General features: G+C 32.7%; 1 long non-coding RNA gene across 2 annotated transcripts in view; it reads left to right on the top strand.

Moving 5' to 3' along the window:
• The first annotated feature begins 2,788 nt into the window (after positions 1-2,788).
• LOC127540067 (uncharacterized) overlaps positions 2,789-21,074 on the top strand; it is a 207,159-nt gene continuing 188,873 nt past the window's right edge. For both annotated transcript variants that reach the window (XR_007948093.1, XR_007948092.1), the window contains exons 1-2: positions 2,789-2,898; positions 11,932-12,055. This is a non-coding gene — a long non-coding RNA (uncharacterized LOC127540067). The remainder of the gene's footprint in view (positions 2,899-11,931; positions 12,056-21,074) is intronic.

The raw sequence follows: 21,074 nt of genomic DNA, 5'->3' as shown, positions 1-21,074 counted from the left end.
AAATTTCTATTTTCTTAATGATGGTTCCCAGAAGAACATGTTTCAGTGCATGATTTATTTTTTAAAAATCCAGTTCCTCAAAATGTTTCCAACTACTAATCACTATAGAGATTTTATGGCCTTGATAGGCAACTAGGTTATTAGTTTCTTTGATGATTTTAGGCCCTGGATTTAATTTACTTGATTTCTTATTCCCCACAGTTTCTTATATTCCTGCATACTTAGTGATTTTTGGATCTGTTTTTCTACACTAAAGTTTTTCCATGTGCGACTCATATGGGCTGTTTTGTCAGTTGGATCTATTGGCATTGAGTTATATCATTTGACTTTCATCTCCTATCTATCAGATTGTTGCTCTGACTTTTGTTAATCATTTTCCTTAAAAATTTCTTATTGTAATAAACTTGAGAACTAGGTAATCAGCGCAGGAGGCAGCCTAGAGTAATGGAAAGAATGCTGCATTTATAGGGAGATCTCATTTTGAATCCTGCCTCTAACATTTGTTAGCTGAACTCAATTTGAACCTCAGATTCCTCATTTGGAAAATGGGAATAATAATGCCTGTAGTATGTACTATACAGGTTTGTTGTTAGGATCAGTGGGCAAAAATCATGGAAAGAGTTTTCTAAATTTTAGAGTTCTGTAAAGTGTCGGTTATTATTACTATTACCATTATCTTTTACTGTTTGGACATTAGAAAATAAGGGTACAGTAGTCTCATTTAGAGCACTAATATAAATTATTCTGTTGCCAAGAACAGAGGATTCATTATATGATATGATGTCCTTATCCAATATACAAAGTGTCCCAGTCACTATGAATTTCCATTAGGTATAACTTGTCTTTCATTCATTCATACATACAAACATACATACATCCACATCCACTATATATATATATATATATATATATATATATATATATATATATATATATATATATATATACACACACACACACACACACACACACACCACACACACACACACACACACACACATACACACACACACACATTTAAGTATGTAACTTTCAAAGCTGTTTTCTTTGTTTACGATTCTTTATAACCTTTCTTCTGTTCTCATCTGGGCATTAAAAAATGTCTAATAATTTTTTTTCTTTTTTTGGTGTCTCTATATTCATTATCCCTTCTTTTTGCCAAATTAAAAAAACAAAAAAATAAAAACAAAACCATTGTAAAAATATGCATAGTCAAACAAGACAAATTCCTAAATTAACAGTTTCTGAAAATATTCTGAAAATAATATTCTGCATCTTGGATCCATCACTTCTCTCTTAGGTATTGGGTAATATGCTTCATTACCACATCTCTAGAATAATGTACAGTCATTACATTGATTAGAATTCTTAAATCTTTCAAAATTATTTTTCTCTACAATGTATTGCTATTTTAGAAATTATTTCCTGGTTCTGCTCACTTCATTCTATATTGGTTCATTCAACTTTTTTCCAGGCTTCTCTGAAGCCATTCCTTTGATCATTTCTTGTAGCACAGAAATATTACATTACTTTCAACTAACATGATTTGTTTAGTCATTCCCCAGTTGATAGGTCCATCAACCTTGAAGATCTTGAAGAGCTATTTGTAAAAACTGCTCAGACACTGAGAAGATTTGGTTCACTGAGGAGAAATATGGCATAAATTGACAACAGAGACTCTCCTTCGATGGAATCCAGCAGTGCATCTGCAACAGATGCTGGGGACCCTCCCATTGGCCAGCATTAAGGAATGTTCTTAGTTATTTTTCCAGTAGAAAGGAGTCTCCTAAAGCTTTCATTAACAACTGTAACAAAACACCTCTTGCCATTGATCTCTCCAGGCAGTTACCTTTCCTGGAGAGTTGCCTGGCTCCTGTCTTTGTGAGAAATGACTATTTGTATGTGACTCACACTGTTAGACTGTATTTAAAAAAAGAATTTGCTTTCCCATTATTTTTTCCAACTGTCTTCATATAATTCATGCCAAAACATTCATCTTTAAAATTATGGTGATATAAATTCCTGTTTTCTTGCAAGAATGACTACACAACATGTCTATTTTCATATGATTCTGCATCTTCCCTTCTCCTTAGCTCCAAGAGTTAAAAATACACCACTTTCACAACATGATAATTAAAAAAATATTAAAAATCAGGTGGCTTCAATAAAGGTAAATTGGTTTGATATTGAACATGCCTGACAGTTTGGATGTTTGCATCAATTGTCTTAAACTATTTTTGCATTTACCAACTTCAGTCTATAAGGGAGGAGTGCCCCAGAAGGAAGATGAGGGGTCTACTTTTGAAGAATTAGCTATGGTCAACAAATTTTCAAATTGGAACAAATTAGTAATCATCTAATCCACTCCATTTCTTTTATAGATTAGGAAACTGAGGTTCAGAGAACTTAACTATAGTTAGTAAAAAATAATTTGAATCTGCAGCCAATATCTGTGCACAACCAGAATATCCTCTTTCTTTTGTACTCCATGGCACAGTTTGAGATGAAAGAATTAAATGAGATTATTCAGCTTGGGGCTACTCCAAAAGATAATCAGTATTTGCTTGATGGCTTGAGTTAATTTTTAACTTTTTTGGGAAGAGGGAGGATGATAGAAAAGCGGACAGTGATCTATCCAGTACCAGAGAGTTTGGGTAATCTTCCTAGAATTGTTAGGACATCCTTGGGCTTGTTAGTTTTATGACTCATAGAATTTTAGAATGGTTAACAATCACCTTGATGTAAAGGAAAAGTTCCTAATAGTTATAGCTGTTCAGAAGTGGAAAGGGCTTCTTGAGAAAAGTATTGGATTTTCCCTTCACTGGAGGTCTATGAGTAGAAAATGGAAGATACTTTCAGAAATATCATATGGGGGATTCTTGGTCAATAATAGATTAGGTAAGTAGTTTGTGAGGTGATTTAGAACTGAGATTCTAATGGTCCCATAAGGATCCAAATCTTTCAGTGATTTACAGAGAGAAGGGAGAACTAGATAATTCTATTCACTAAATCTAAGAGATGGAAGGGAAGTTACAGATCATTGAATACATCTCCTTCTTTAGATATATGAGATTATAAGTGATGTCTGCAGATTCATTTGCCAGTTCTCTCTCCATTGTACTATGCTTCCTCTCATATGTTATTTAAGAAAACAAAGAAAATGGAAGTGAAGTGCAGAGGAAAGAACATGGGTTCTGAAATCAGAGGGCCTTAAGTGGAGCTCTGGCTTTGTCTCTTATAACCTGTGGGAACATTAAGAAAATTAGTTCTCCCCCTGTGGTTCCTCAAATTAGGATCCTATATTTGATGACTTCTAAGATCTGTTCTAGTTCTAACTTTATGATTCTATGCAAGTGGAAGTAAGTAGAGCAATGATATTTTCTTAAGAGCTTCTTTTGGGATATTTTTGCTGTTTTTTGTCATTGAATATGATCTCAGAGGATAGAATATAAAGGAAATTTAGAACAGAATATATTCATGTGAAGTGAGGAGAGGATACATTTCTTCTAAGGAAGAGGAAACCATAAGAGCCAAGATGTGAGAGCAGTGGGCATAAAGAAGCACATTATTAGGCTGCTTCACTAGAAATAAACCTCCCACAAATGGGGTAGAAAATGATTCTCTCTCTAGAGTCACACCCAATAAGCACAAAGTTACTTTCTCAAGACTTAAGTTCTATCTGCTTGTAAGGAAATGAATCAAGTCAGCCACAACTGTATTATTGGTCCCCAAGAGATATAACTGAAGGAATATTATTGTTACTGAAATTATCAGAGGACTAGGGATGAAGAGGATCAGGTTTGTTTGTTTGTTTGTTTATTTACTTATACATACAGATTCTATTTTACATATTGGGAAACTGAGAACCAGCAATAGCTTAACTAAGATCCTAAGTAGATAATCAGGATTTGGACTCAGGCTCCCATCTTCCAAATCCAGTGCCCTTTCCAGTTTATTGTAGTGTTCTCCTTGAAAGTGGTAATGGGATAACTATCTGTGATTTTCAAGTTAAACTGTTCATTAATTTATCAACTGGATCAGCCGATTAGCAATTATTTTTGGAGCATTTTTTATGTGCAATACATTATAGTAAAGATAACGTTGATACAAAGAAGTCTTGTGCAAACATCCATCCCATTATGTAACTTACCGTCTTTTAACTAAAGAATAGACAATTAACATATGAAAAGATAAATAAGGATACAAAATAATGACACAAAGACTAGCAGAAGACTTGTTCTTTGGTACATAAGCAATGTAGATAATAACTTCCAGAGGAGTCCAGAAGAGGGAGAAATCATTGTGAGTGGAAGAGGGGGAGGAAGGAAAACTTGAACTCAAGATTTAGGTAGGTGGAAGTCATTCTAAGCATAAACAAAGACATTAAGAGAAGAGAAAAAAGATGGCATCATTTAGGAGCAATGAATAACCAGTCTGGCTTAAGTAAAAAGTTCCACTATGGATGTATTGGACAATCATATTGGAAGGTATGTTAGGGTCTGATGGTGGAAGGCTTTGAATGCCAGGGTAGAAGGTTAGACTCTATCCATTAGGCACTGGGGAATTTCTGAAGTTTTTTTGATCAGGTAAGTGATGTGTTAAAAGCAATATTTTAGGAAGGCTAATTAGGAGACTAGATTGCATTGGAAAGGAGACAGGTGGAGGACCACTGTAGTAATCCAGGTATAAGGCAGTGGCAGTGAGATTGGAAAGGAAGAAATGGATTAAAAATATTTTACAATAATAATTAAAAGAATTGGATGACTTAAGCTTGTATGAATAAACTGCCATTTTCTAGACCCTATATGGTTAGCAAGACTCTTCTTCCTTAATCAGTTTAGCTAGTCTGATTCTGCTGTTCCCTATTCTCAGGCATATAGATATTGGGAGGCCTCTCCATTGCCCTTTGCATTCCCATCTTCAGTTCTTCAATGACTGGAGTGTTCTTTGGTTCACAGCTTTAAAACATCACAGAAAAAACACTGATATAAAAAAAAAACACTAAGATTTCATTTGTGGGAGAAGCTTATTCATATTGCCCAATGGGTATATGATTTCACTGTTTTGGTTCTTTTCCTCTCATATTACAGATCCAGACCTAGCTACTATAGGGTTCTTATATCTATCTTTCCCTACGTTCATCACAGGAGTTCATATACTATAACGGAGCTTATTCTCAATTTCTTTAGAAATTGTGAGAGCACCAGTGGAACACACTGGCTATCCACAGATCTTTCCTCATCCTTGTCAATCAACTACCATATTCTCTCTCTGTCCTATATTTCCCTAAACACATATTTTTCTTATTTTTTTTTCTTTCAGATTCCTTATTGGTCATGTCTTGTAGCCTACCCTCCACCAAGCATATAAAAAGAACTTTGTGGTTAGATATTCAGAATAGTCTAAAAATGGATTCAACTTGTAGTATAGTCAAATATTTGCCATAAAATAATAAAACAAAAATTCCATGAGAGACAGGAGAACAGTGAGTGAGTGAGAGAAAGACAGAGACACAGAGAGACAGACAGACACAGAGAGACACACAGAGAGAGACTGAGACAGAGACAGAGACACAGAAACAGACACAAAGACAAAGAGAGACAGACAGAAGGAGGGGGGAAGGAGAGAGAGGAAGAAGAAAGAGAGGGACAAATAGAGACAGAGACAAAGTGATTGAAAGACAGAGACAAGACAGAGAGAGAGAGAGAGAGAGAGAGAGAGAGAGAGAGAGAAGAGAGAGAGAGAGAAGAGAGAGAGAGAGAGAGAGAGAGAGAGAGAGAGAGAGAAGAGAAAGAGAGAAGAGAGAGAGAGAGGAGAGAGAGAGAGAGAGAAAAGGGGGGAGGAAGGAAAGAAAGAAGAAAGGAAGGAAAGAAGGAAGAAAGGAAGGAAAGAAGGCAGGAAGGACAGAGAGACAGACAGACAAACAAAGACAGAGAAAGACAAAAAGCTAAACAGAGATAGAGTCAAAGAGACAGAGAGAGACAGAGACAGAGAGAAACAGAGAGACAGAAGCACTCAGGCATTATACAGTACCTGATAGAATGATGATAGACTTAGATTAGGAAGACTTGGGTTCAAACAATGTCTCTGATACTTGATAGCTTTGTGTCTATGAGGTCACTTCGGCTCTCTGATTTTCAGTTTCATAATCTCTAAAATGGAGATAATCATTTTTCTTGCCTACATCATAGCTGTGACCTCTTCTGAGGCTCAAATGAAGTAATACATGTAAAATGTTTTGCAAACCTTAATGCCCTTATAGAAATGTCAGCTATTGTTACAGTCATTACCCTCTGGCAACTAGGATCTATGACAACACCCATTTGGATATAAAGGATGTGAAGACAATTATATAAACTTTGAACGAGTCCCTAAATTTAGTAAGACATTGTTATAACAGTAACAATATAAACAATAATAGCAAACATATGAAAAATGGAAAAGATTTGTCAAGATATTTCTAGAGCAAATTTTTTTCTCCATCAATGACAGAGAAGGCAGCACATTTGGGATCTACCATGACCGTCTTCAGTGTTTTCCACAAAGAAGTACAAAGAACATTGAAGGTGATAAAGAACGAAAAAAAAATAGCCAGACCAGGCAAGAGGAGGTAGATGATGGAGGCAATAGAGTTTAGAAGACATTGAAGGATTTTTTTTTTTTGAGATTTCTGCAAGAGGAGTGGAAACCAAATGCTTGGATAAAACCTCAGATTGTATTTTGTTATTGTTATTGTTGAAAATTGTTTCCATTGTTATTGTTGAAAATAGCCAAGTGAGAAGATTTAGATAATTCTTGGTCTGTATGCTCATTTTTTTCATCTCCAATAATATCTAGCATTTATAAAGCTCTTACCAAACATTACAGTCTAGCATTGTGCTAACTGTTTTACAATTATTATCTTATTTGATCCTCATATTGGGAAGTAAGTGCTGTTATTATGCTCATTTTACAATGAGACTGAGGCAAACAGAAGTTAAATGACTTGCTCAGGATCACACAGCGGGTGTGAGAGACTATATTTGAAATTGGATCTTCTTGACTCCAGGGCTCTAGCCATTGCACCACCTAGTTGTAGCTTTCAAAGTCTTCAAGAATAAGCTACAGGGATCCTTACTGAAAGGATGAGAAGACAATAACAAAATCTGCTGTGAGCAGATTGAATTTTGTAGTTGTATAGTTGGGCTCTCTTCTCTCCCCACTTTTTTTTTTCACAAACCAATCTTCCCATTTGATCTGAAATGCTAATAATCCTCTTGATTCCCCCTGAGTCCAGCAACAAAGGAAGCATCTTTGTTACATTAGCTTTGAGGTCCCTTGCATCTCTACATATGTACTACTAGAAATCAATTTTTTAAAAAAGTGAACCAAAAATACTAAAAATTTTTAATTGATATTTTTTGGTCAGCACATTTTTTGAGATTTTGTTGATTAGTTTACAAACTAATTATGATTTCAAATAGAGAGGGATACCTCTTCTGGGGCACATGGGAGCCAAGAGACTGGAAGTAGAAAGAGGTAGTCAACAGGAGCATTCAGCAATATTGTAACAGTAACATTAATATTCTTGTCTAGTGTTTGTTCTCTTACAGGATTTGCCTGTATCAATTCCAATTGCTGTTCCCTTACCCAGATTCCTGTTTGGACAAACTGAGCCCTTACACTTTTAGGTATCTGTATTATCTCCAAGTCTTTCAATGATAAAGTCCAATTCTATCTTTTGATGTTCCAGAGCTTTCTGGGTTTGGGCACAATTGACACATATAAACTACCCATACGGTTTCTTTTATAGACATTTTTGTGGCCTGAAAGTAATGATGTTAAACAATGACTCTCATGTGCTGCTTTCCAAAGTAGAACATGAAGTTCAGCCCCTTGAAATGAATACCAGATCATACCCCACTACTCCACCCCATCCTCCCCAAAGTTTAAAAAAGATCTATAGTTGGTTTGTCAAGGGAATATGAGTATTGTGTTTAGATTTTTATAGTCTCTTAAAAAAATAAAAACAAGAAAATTCTTTGAAATGCAGAAGAAATGAATATCACAATAGCCTTGAGATCGTTGTCTTTTTTATTGGGGTTGATAGGAAGAAGGAGGTCTCCAGAGCAAGGTGAAGGAACAGGGTAATGTATCAGTAAAGGTTCTGGGGAAATAGAGATAGACTTTTTTCTTTTCTGGTATAACTGCACCTTTGGTGACACTGGTTCTCAGAGGGTCCACTTGGACAACTAGATCATCTCCAGAGTCTGGGATTCATGGGTGTGTATGTTTATGGGACTTCATGGTTTGATTGCTTCTAGTACCCCATATAATATCTATTTGTATGAGGAAATTAGGGATGATGGAGCTATGAAGTCTTTGAGTTGTATCAATTGAATTTGTTTCCCATATTCTGTGTTCTATGAGAGATATTTGGGTTATGGTTGAGGGTGTGTGGTTTGGGAAATTATTTGGTTCTCTATTCTCCCAGGCAGTTAGGTGAGTTAGTGGGTATGGGTGTGTCGGTCTGAAGAAGCCAATCTTTGACTACTTCTGAAAATAAAATGATATAGAAATTGCTCAATAATAAGAGTTCCTTTTACTACCCCTCCTTTTAAGCTTAGAGCTTATCTATTATTTACTTCATATATCTTGTAGACACATACTTGTTGGTAGGTTGTATCGCCCATTAAAATCTAATCTAAGACTTTAAATTCAGAGGATTTGGCTTTTGTAATTGTACTAGGTAGCCCTTGAAGTCCCTTCCAATTCTTGATCTGTGATTCTATGATATACTTTTTACCTTTCATTTGGTCATCAATTTTCACTACACAGAGTCATTTTTCTAAGATGAGCTAATTGTTCTATTAGCCTAGATCTATATCTAAGATATAGCTAATTGTTCTATTAGTCTGAGAAATCTGATCTGATTCCCTGGACTTTCTACCACTATAGATTTCACATTATTCTCTACTCCTTCCCCTAGAAGCTTTGCTATTAAACCATCTGCCTGGACTACCTCTTAAACTGATTGAATAGTATATTTAATTGTGCAGGATTCCAATTTGGTCTACATTATAAGCTTGGTGCAGAAAGATTGGACTGCAAAAAACAAAAAACAAAAAAACAAAAAACAACTATTTAAGGAGGAATTTAAGCAATTCTTAAACCATTAACATGGGTGATTGCTCTTATATGGGCAAGTAGCATTACGATTCTAGAAGTATCTTGGCCATAATGCATATAGCACATCCCAGAATTATTTCACATGAAAGCATTTGCTGGAAGTTATGTCTTTTTGCCTGCAATTAATTATGATCCTGAAAACATTATCATAGCTATAGATGATATCTGGCATACAAAGAGTCTAGCTAAAGAGGGAATGATTCAATACCAGCAAATGGGCCACTGTGTGATTAATGATTTAACTATGTCTGTCTCTAAAACAAAGAAAAATTCATTATGACTCCAATTTTTGTGTGGCTCACTTCCATAGGAAAATATCACTTTTATTGTAGCTTAAATGCAAGATCTTTTTTTCAATGACAAATGAATTAATATTCTATTGGTCAGTATTAATATTAACATTCTCATTATAGATGAAACTGGAAGATAAAGAACTTGTAGCTAACTGGAAAAATAACTCATGAGTCTTCTGCGAAGAAATGAATAATATGATGGACCCAATTTAAGTATGGACCCAAAGGCAACCAGAAAAATGATTTTATGAGATACTCAGTTACCTTGACTCTTAGTTCCCATAATGACAGTTAAAATATGAAAAGATATATCTGTTTTCATTAATGTTTGTACTTCCTTCAAGCATATAGATTGTCACTATTAATCAGAGAAATGCAAATTAAAACAACTCTTAGTACCCCTACACATCTCTCAGATTAGCTAACATGACTAGAAAAGATAATGATGAATGTTGGAGAGAATGTGGGAAAACTGAGACACTAATACATTGTTGATGGGATTGTGAACTGATCCAACCATTCTAGAGAACAATCTGGAACTATGCCCAAAGGACCAAACTGTGCATACCCTTTGATTTAGCAATGTCTTATTTTGCCTGTATCCCAAAGAGTTCATAAAAAAGGGAAAAGGGCCCACATGTGCAAAAATGCTTGTGGCAGCCCTTTTTCTAGTGGCAAGAAACTGGAAACTGAGTGAATGCCCATCAATTGGAGAATGGTTGGGTAAATTGTGGTATATGAATGTTATGGAATATTATTGTTCTGTAAGAAACGACCAGCAGGATGATTTCAGAGAGGTCTGGAGAGACTTACATGAATTGATGCTGAATGAGGTGAGCAGAACCAGGAGATCATTATATATGGCAACAACAAGATTATACAATGATCAATTCTGACAGTTGTGGCTCTTTTCAATAATGAGATGATTCAAACCAGTTCCAATTGTTCACTGATGAAGAGAACCATCTACACCCAGAGAGAGGACTGTGGGCACTGAGTGTGGAACACAACATAGTATTTTTATGTTTTTGATGTTGATTGCTTATCTTTTGTTTTTTTTTTCTTATTTTTTTTCCTTTTTTGACCTGATTTTTTGTGCATCTTTTGATATTTATGGAAATATGTACAGAAGAATTGCACATATTTAACATATATTAGATCACTTGCTGTCTTTTGGAAGGGTTGGGGAGAGAGAAAAAATTTAGAACATAAAATTTTCTAAGGGCGAATATTGAAAATTATCCATGTATATATTTAGAAAATAAAAACCTTTATTAAAAAAAAAAAGATGGGGTCAGCTAGACAGTACAGTAGAGAACACCAGCCCTGAAGTCAGAAGGATTTGAGTTTAAATCTGGCCTCAAATACTTAACACTTCCTAACTATGTAATCCTGGGCAAGTCACTTAATACTAATTGCCTCAGCAAAACAAACAAACAAACAAACAAAACATATAGATTATAACCTATCCATGCCTTTTTTTAAAAAATCCTGTGTGTCTTTTATTCATCTTCTTTCAACAATATATTAAAACTTCTTATAGACCTTTTTAGAGATTATGTTGGTATCAGAACAGCACTATATTAACCCACACTCTTGATATATGAATGGTCTTATTCCTTTTCTAATCATGTAACTTGTAAATGAAATGTTTTATACTATTAACATACAAATCATACACTTCTAACAAATATGCTTCTAATATTCAAATCATCATTGATAATATGTTGAAACCTATTTATAGTTACCATGATTTTGAATGTCAGAAAAGTATATCATGTAGAATTACCTGAAAAATATTGATGTTAAAAGATGATTTAAAATTTTTTGGGTACAGCTTGAAAACAAATTTTAAAACCATATAATTTCTCAAAAACAATCCAGCCCTCTTTCTTTTATTTAATTATGGATTCAGCTCATGCTCTATCTTCCCCAAATACTAGATTGCTAAATAAGAAGTTCAGCTGCATATCATACTGTACAGTACACGTCTTCCTTTAAAACAAAAACTCCTTGGTAGCAAGACATGTTTCATTTTTGTCTTTGTATTCTTAGCACCTAGCAGGGTATTTACATAGCATTCAATAAATTGACGGATTGAGATGGTATATTGGACTGAATAGTTAAACAATTCATATTCTTCATGCAACTTGTCTTCTTTTGATTGCTAACTTGAATTCTTTGAAGTCAGTTTCATTTAGGGAGTTCTATAATATTGCAGGTTTGAGATAAACCACACAGTGCCATCTATAAAGAAGAGCATCCCCAGAATGTCTCTGTGTAGGACATTCTTTAAATGACAGTAGAAAACATATATCTCCTTGTTTTATACTTAATAAGAGAATTATTGAACAAAGTTAACACATAATTATTAAGGAATCTTGTATAATTTTAAAAAATATTTTATTGAAATAATTTGTTTTTACATTACCCATAATTTCCTCTTTTCCCTCTTTTTCTTCTTTCCCAGAGAATCATCCTATACAACAAAGACTATTTTTAAAGACAAAGATGTAGAAGAGAAAAATAAATCAAAAAATCCAATTGATGTATACAATGTTCAATAACATTGGACCTCCCATCTCTATGAAAAGGTAGAGTGAAAGTTTCTTCTTATATCTCTTTTTTGGGATTATGCCTGTTTATAACTTTGGACATTTACTTTTGATCATTTTGTCATTGTTATTCTTGTAACACATACATTGTCATCATGTAGGTTGTGTTCTAGATCCTTCTTCATTCTGTATCAGTTTATATATACTCTTTCATGAATGCATCACTGTATTCAAAATACTCATTTTTATAGCATAGTAATATATTGAATTTACATACACATTGTATATTATATATACATTACATTCATGTAACACAATTTGTTTAACATTGGCCAATTGATAGGTATCTACTCTGTTTTCAATTTTTGCCATCTCAGAAAGTGCTACTAAAAATATTTTGCTATATATAGTACTCTTTGATCTATAAGCCCAGTAGTGGAATCAAAGCCTAGTGGTGAATCAAAAGGCTATGGACATTTTGGTTAATTTATTTGCATAATTCTGAATTGCTTTTCACAATGATTGTACCAATTCATAGTGTCATCAGAAATGTATTAGCATGACTTTACCACAACTACTCCAATACTATTCCCATCTTATGCCATCTTTATCAATTTGCTGAGTATGAAATAAAAACTCAGAATTGTTGTAATTTGCCTTTTTTATTGTTAGTTATTTGAAAATTTTTTTCACGTGGTTGTTAATAGTATACAATTCTTCTTTGGATACTGTTCATATCCTTTGACCAATTATATATTGAGGAATAGTTATTAGACTTAAGTATATATATATATATACTTAAGTCTAAAAGTATATATATATACTTAAGTCTAATGGTTATATATACATAAATGGTTTTATATACATATGTATATATAACCATTTATCTATATTCTACATGTAATGTTTCTTTTCTTTAAAAAAAAAGTTTATTATTTTTAACATTCTTTAAAAAATCTCTTGAGTTCCAAATTTCTTCTTTTTAATCCCTCCCCTACCCATTGAGAAGGCAAACAATATGTATGCTACCAATTAGATATGTGAACTTATGAAAAACATGTCTCCATGTTAGCCATGCAAAAAATATTATACTTCAATTTGTGCTCAGATTTCAACAGTTCTCCCTCTAGAGGTGGATATCATTTTTTAAAAATCATAAGCCTTTATAATTATCTTGAATCATTATATTGATCAGTCTTTCATACTTGATTTTTATTACAGTACTGTTATTACCATATACAATGATCTTCTTTTGAAGTCTTTTTGACATCAACTCATACAACATTTCCTAAGTTTTTTTTTTAAAAAACTATTTTCTCTCATCATTTATTACAGCATAATAGTATTTCATCACAATCACATACCACATCTTGTTCAGCCATTACCCAACTGATGAGGATCCCCTCAATTTCCAATTTTTTGCCATCACAAAATGAGCAGTTATAACATGTTTTGTCCATATGGATCCTTTTTTTTTTTTCTTTTGATTTCTTTGGAATAGTATTGCTGAATAAGGGAGTATGAGAAGTTTTTTTGGTCCATTAGGCATAGTTTGAAACTGATCTCCAGAATGGCTGAACTTGTTCACAACTTGTTGCATTAGTGTCCCTATTTGTTTTGTTTTGTTTTGTTTTGTTTTTGTTACATTTATTCTAGCATTTGTTATTTTTTCCTTCTTTGTCATGTTTTCTGTCATGTTACCAATCTCATAGGTGTGAGATAGTATGTCAGAGTTGTTTGAAATTTCTTTTCTCTTGGCAATAGTAATTTAAAACATTTTTTCTCATGTGATTATAGATTATTTTACTTTCTTCTTATGAAAAATATATGGTCCTATCCTTTGATTATTTGGTAACTGGGGAATGACTCTTATTTTTATAAATTTGAGTCACTTCTCTATGTATTTGAGAAATAAGGCCTTTGATCTGAGAAACATGGCTATATTTCTCCCTATTATTTATTTTCCTTCTAATTTTGTCTTTGTCTTCATTGTGCAAAACCTTTTTATTTTTGTATAATCTAAATTATCCAGTTTATTTTCCAATGTTTTCTATATCTTTATTTAGTTATAGACTCTTCTCTTATCCTTACCTGACATGTACATTTTCCCCTGCTCCCCTAATTTGCTTATGATATTATCTTTTATATCTAAATCATGTACCTATTTTGACCTTATCTTGATATATAAATTTGAGACATTGGTCTATGCCTATTTTCTGCCAAAATATTTTCTAGTTTTCCCAGCAATTTTTTAAAATGATGAGTTCTTACCCTCAAATCTTGTATCTTTGGGTTTATAAAACTCTTAAATTGCTAGAGTCACTTACTACTATCTAGTATTACCCAATGTATTCCACTGATCCACCAGTATTTTTCTTAACTAGAACCAGATTGTTTTGATAATTATTAACTTTGTAATATAATTTGAAATCTCTACTACTAAGCAACCTTCCTTCACATGTTTTTCATTAATTCTCTTGATATTCTTGACTTTTTGCTCTCACAAATGAATTTTGTTTTTTTTTCCACTTAAACTTTTAAAATAATTCTTTGATAGTTTGTTTGGTATGGTACTGAATAAGTAAATTAATTAAAGTATAATTGTTATTTTATTATTTGACTGACCCTGTCCATGTGCAATTAATATGCCTCCAATTGTTTAGATATATCTTTGTTTCTGTGAAAAGTATTTTGTAATTGTGACCATATAATTCTTGGGTTTGTACTTTGTCCAACTATTTAATCCTGTTTGCCATTATTTTAAATGGAATTTCTCTTTCTCTTCTTTCTGGGTTTTATTGGTAATATATAGAAATGCTGATGATTAATGTGAGTTTATTTTATATTGTGCAATGTTGCTTAAGTTGTTAGCTATGCAACTAGTGTTTAGTTGATTTTCTAAGGTTCTCTTGAGTGTACTATCTTATTTGCCAAGAATGACTTTTGTTTCCTTATAGTCTATTTTTATTCCTTCAATTTCTTTTTCTTGTCTTATTGCTATAACTAATGTTTCTATTATAATATTGAATAATAATGGTGATAAAGGACATTTTTGTTTCACTTCTGATTTTCCTGGGAAGGCTTCTCTTTATCTCCATAATAGTTTGCTGATGGTTTTAGATAGATGTTATTCATCATTTTAAGAAATCTCCTTTATTCTTATTCTTTTTAATAGGAATAGGTGCTATATTTTGTCAAGAACATTTTCTGTATCTATTGAGATAATAATATATATTTTTTGTTATTAATATGGTCAATTACACTTATTGGTTTCATAATATTCAATAGAAAAGCCCTGCATTTCTAGAATGAACTCATTTGAACACAATATATGATCCTTGTGATATACTGCTATAGTCACCTTACTAGTATTTCATTTAAAATTTTTGCATCTATTTCATTGAGGAAATTGGTGTAAAGTTTTTTTCTCTGCTTTTTGCTCTTTCTAGTTTAGATATCAAAACCATATTTGTGTCATAAAAGGACAAAAAAAGGGTTCCTTTTTTACCTATTTTAAAAAATAGTTTGTATACTCTTAGAATTATGTTTGGTAGAATTCATTTATAAAACTATTTGGTCCTGGGAATTCCTTCTTAGGGAGTTCTTTTATGATTTATCCAATTTCTCTTTTCTAAGATAAGGTTAAGTGTTGTAAATATAATATCAAATATATTATATATGACATAAAATATAAATATAAATACAAAAACTTGTTAATCTGGGCAATTTATATTTTTGTAAATATTCATTCATTTTGCTTATCTTATCAGTTTAACTAGTATATAATTGTGCAAAATAGTGCTTGATAATTACTTTAATTTCATCTTTATTGGTAATGCATACTCTTCATTTTTTGATACTGATAACTTGTGCTTTCTTTCTTTCTTTTATTTTTTAATAAAATTAATTAGTGGTTTATCTATTTTGTTGCCCCCACCCCCAATATATAACCAGCTCCTAATTTTGTTTATTCATTTTTTTGCTTTCAGTTTTATTAATTTCTCTTGATTTTCAGGATTTATTTTGGTGTTTAATTGGAGATTTAAAATTTGTTCTTTTTCTAATTTTAAAAATTGCATTCCCAATTCATTGATATCTTTTAAAAATTGATATCAACATTTAGAAATATAACATTTCCCACAAGTGTTGTTTTTGCTGAATTCCAAAAATTTTATTAATGTTTTCTCATTGTTGTCATTATAATTAATGAAATTATTGGTTATTTTTATGATTTTTTTGAGTTATTTATTCTTTAGGATTAAATTATTTAGTTTTCAGTTAATTTTTAATCTATACTTCCAAGGCCATTTATTGGATGTGATTTTTACTGCATTACTATCCAAAAAGGATGATTTAATATTTCTGCTTTTCTGAATTTGTTTATGAGGTTTTTATGTCCTAATCAGGGGTCCTCAAACAACGGCCAGCAGGCCAGATGCGGCAGCTGAGGACATTTAACCCCCTCACCCAGAGCTATGAAGTTTCTTTATTTAAAGACCCACAAAACAAAGTTTTTGTTTTTATTATAGTCTGGCCCTCCAACAGTCTGAGGGACAGTGAACTGGCCCCCTATTTAAAAAGTTTGAAGACCTTGGTTTAAAAAAAATAATAGCTTTTTATTTTCAAAATACATACAAAGATAATTTTCACCCTTGCAAAACCTTGTGTTCCAAATTTTTCTCACTCCCTTCCCCTAGAGAGCAAGTAATCCAACATAGATTAAACATGTGCAATTCTTCTAACTGTATTTCCACATTTATCATGATGCACAAGAAAAATAAAATCAAAAATGGAAAAAAGTGTTAAAGAAAAAAAAAGCAAGCAAACAACAATTAAAAGGACAAAAATGTTATGTTGTGATCCACATTCAGTCTCCATACTTCTCTCTCTGGGTGCTGATGGCTCTCTCCATCACAAGTCTATTGGAATTTGTCTGAATCACCTCATTGTTGAAAAGTCCATCAGAGTTGACCATCACACAATCTTCTTCTTGTTATGTACAATGTTCTTTTGGTTTTACTCACTTTACTTACTATCAGTTCATGTAAGTCTCTCCAGGCTTTTATGAAATTATCCTGTTGATTGTTTCTTATAGAACTATAATATTCCATAACATTCATATACCATAACTTCTTCAGCCATTTCTCAACTGATGGACATCCACTCAGTTTCCAGTTCCTTGCCACTACAAAAAGGGCTGCTACAAACATTTTGACACATGTGGGTCCTTTTCCCTTTTTAATGATCTCTTTGGGATACAGTAGATAGTCATTTGTGTGTGTGTGTGTGTGTGTGTAATGGTTCCAAGGACAGCTGAAAAAAAGACATACTTCTTTTTATTCCCATTCAATTTTCTCCAGAAATATATTATAGTACCTGTTTCTAAGATTCTATTTGTCTTTTTTTTATGATTTTCCTGATTTATCTCGTTCCCAAAAGGAAAATATCTAGTATTCTCCTACTCTCCAATTTCTTCTTTAACTCATTTAACTATTTTTAAAGAATTTGGATACTCAGACATTCAGTATATATATTTTTATTATTGATAATACTTCATTGTCTGTGGTCTTTTTTTTTTTAAGCAGAGGGTAGTTTCCCCAATTGTCTCTTTTAATTAGATATTAGTGCCATATGTGCTCTGGATTGGACCTTGCCCATGGTGTCATAAACCTTTTCTTCTAGCCTTCTAAGATCTTCTGGATAGGAAAAAATGTTTCATCCCAACTTTTTGTGGTGATGCTTCTCCAGAATTTGATTTGACATGTTATTTTAAACACATTATTTTGACATGATGTTTGGAGGGAAATGTTGGGAGAATTTGGCTGGGATGCTGCCTCTATTCTGTCATCTTGGCTCCACCACAACTATATATAATCTTAACATATGTTAGAGTAGAAACTTCATTTTGCTTTCACTGAATCACATGAATTTCTCTTTTATTTTTTGCAACTTTTAGTAAAAGTGTGCTACAATGTAATCTGTTGTGCAAAATAATTGCAAAATAATAGCCATTCCCTTTTCCCATTTTTATTAATGACAACCTTGATTCTTATATATATATATATATATATATTAGTCTCTTAAAGATTTTATAGAGATGAGAAAGTAGGCACATGGATTATTATTATTTTCAACTTGGTTCAAACCAGCTGTTTTTCCTGTCTTTGTTTTATTGTAGCACATTGTGGGCTATGATTTAAAAGTTGGGATATATTTTTGAAGAAAAGAGCTTGCTATAGAAATGCTGACAGGTCTATTACACTTTTCATCTATTTGTTATATTCTTCCCAGTTTTATTTTTAAATGATCTTGGGGATAATAAGGTTTAAATATGTCTCATGCTAAGCTCTCTGAAAATTCATTTTCCCTACTACTGCTTCTTCCTGTTTTATGAGGTAAAATTACTTGCAATTTTACTTCTTCCTTTTCCCTAAAGGATTATTAATGAATTTATATTTTAGAATTATGTTGACTCTTTTTGCTGTACATTTTGCTATTTGTACACTAGATCAAATGTTTGCGGGTTGAGTTTTTTCTTGTCTTTTTATATCTCATTTTGTGATTACATTGACTTCCTTAAAAATGGTGATAACTGTTATTAATGTCTTTTCCATTCCTTTCTTTCTTTGTTTTTTGCTTTTATTTATTTCTTCCCCCCTTCTCTCCCCTTCTTTCCTTCTCTCCCTCCCTCCCTTCTCTCTCTCCGTTCCTTCCTTCTTTCCTTCCTTCTTCCTTTTATCTTTTTTCTTTGCAATATAGGATTCATTAGAATAGGTCACATTGAAGTTTTTGTATTTACATGCATTATCTCATTTCATCCATTGATCGACAAAAGTTTTTAAAGTTTAGTATATATGCTAAGCACTGGGTATATAAATTAAAAAAAAATCAAACAATTCTTACTGACAAAGAGTTTATGTTGTATTAGCAGAAAAGTCAAGTGCTATATGTAAGTATATTCATTAACATACACATACACACACAAACACATAAACACAAAATAACTAAATGTGAAGTATTGTTGGAGACGCACTAAAGGGATCAGGAAAGTCTTCATATCGAAGGTGGTACTTGAGTCACACCTTGAAGGACAGGAAGAATTCTGAGGTGGAGGAGAAAATGAAGTGCATTCCAAGCATGGAAGGAGACCAATATAAAGACATAAAGACAGGAAATATATTTTGTGTAAGGAATAGAAAGAAGATCAGTTTGGCTCGATTGCAGAGTATGGAATATGAGGGATGTCCAATGGAGCTAGGTTGCAAAGAGTTTTATTTCATATTTCATCATGGAGGGCTTTGTGCAGGGTAATTTCTGCAGTGATAAAGTAGTGATTTTGAAGGCCTGCTTATCGTATCTCTGCTAGTGGTCTTCAATATAAAAATTGCTTTTTTCTCCTGGCAGAACAGCCTGATCCCAGGTATTTTATAATTTTTAAAATGCATACAATGAAATCTCTTCAACACATGGATTCTTTTTGCTTCTTGTAAAGAGTTGCTGTAGTGGAAAAATTCATCCCTACTTGATGGAGGTGATGGGGAGTTCCAAATATTTTAGTTGCCCTGGGAAGGATGGAATGTAGTTTATCAGTGAACCTAATGAAGTGTTTATATTTTGGTAGGACCTGCTAGAGCTTGTACTGCCCTTTATTAACCTTTTTGAATATAACATATCTCATCTGTGATGAGGTAACATAGTGGGATTCTAATAGTGAGCAATAGTTTATTCTTCTTAAAATATTTCCCCAAAGTTTCACATAAATTATTCTATAACAGGAAACAGTCTGAATAAAGAAGGAATTCTTCACAATGTTAGGATTCAGAGGTAATAAAGGACATTTAAAATATTCTTATTTTTTTCCCCTTTGCACAGGAAAAGGAACTGAATCTCAAAGAACATGAAACAAGTGGCTTGCTGAAATGAAGACTGTTAATAGGATATAATATAATATAATAACATAGCTAACTAGAAACACAGTTAATAAAATAATAGCACATCAGAAATATAGAACAAAGACTCAAATCTAGGTCCTCTGATCCCAAATCTGGTTTTCTCTAGTTTGCAATAAACATCTTAATGTAATGCTGTCAAATTCTTTTATCTTAGGCTATCTCTTCAAGACACTTTTTATTTAATCATTCTTCTTTATCCTCTCTATATTTTCTCTTTACATTCATCCTAAACTGTAGTCTATATTTTAGTATTTGAAAGATTTTAAATTCCATCAGAATTTAATCAGGGTCTTCTCCAAATTAATATTTTGGTGATCATGATATTATGATGATAATGATTTTTGAACTGGACCTGTGATTTCATCAATGTGGTAAATTCTCAGGATGAAAACTTCTGCCATAGACCAGCAACTTATCATGAAATCCCCATAGAGGCAAGTGATGATAGAATGTTATATACAGATGACAGTAAGTTGATAAATTTGAACCAACTGTAGAATATGTGAGAAGGAATCATGTATACCAGATAGATAAGTTGAAAGCAGACTGTGATGGACTTTAGAGAACAGAGGAATTTGTGGTTTTAGCCTAATGCAATGGAGAACCACAGAAAATTCTCGTGCAGGAGGACCTCCTTTGGAAGGTCAATTTTATAACTTTTTGGAGGACAGATTAGAGAGGATCCCTTCATTTAGGGAGACTAATTAAAGCTTGCCCAAAATGATTGTGGTGTAAATAAAAAGAAGGGAAGTAAGAGAGATGTTAAAGATGTGAATTTGACAAGATTTAGCACTTTAGTAGATATGGTAGTGGGATATGAGAGATAGGTAGATGATGATGTTTATATTACAAACCTGTATGATTGTAAGATTAACATCATGATGGTTCTGGTAGGGTGGAATGGAGAAATTATAAAGAAGAATGGATTGGGAGGGAGGGATGATAAATAAGTTGAAAGATAATGAGTTTAATTGTGGATATATTAAGTTTGAGATGCAAGTGGGACATCTAGGTGAAAATGCCAAACAGCAATTGAAGAAGTGAATCTAGGACTCTGGGAGAAGAGGACTTGCTGTGATGATTTAGTAGACATCTACATTGAACAT

The sequence above is a fragment of the Antechinus flavipes genome, chromosome 6 (genome assembly GCF_016432865.1).
Source record: "Antechinus flavipes isolate AdamAnt ecotype Samford, QLD, Australia chromosome 6, AdamAnt_v2, whole genome shotgun sequence".
Classification (NCBI taxonomy): domain Eukaryota; kingdom Metazoa; phylum Chordata; class Mammalia; order Dasyuromorphia; family Dasyuridae; genus Antechinus; species Antechinus flavipes.
This window is presented reverse-complemented; position numbering and strand designations above follow the sequence as displayed.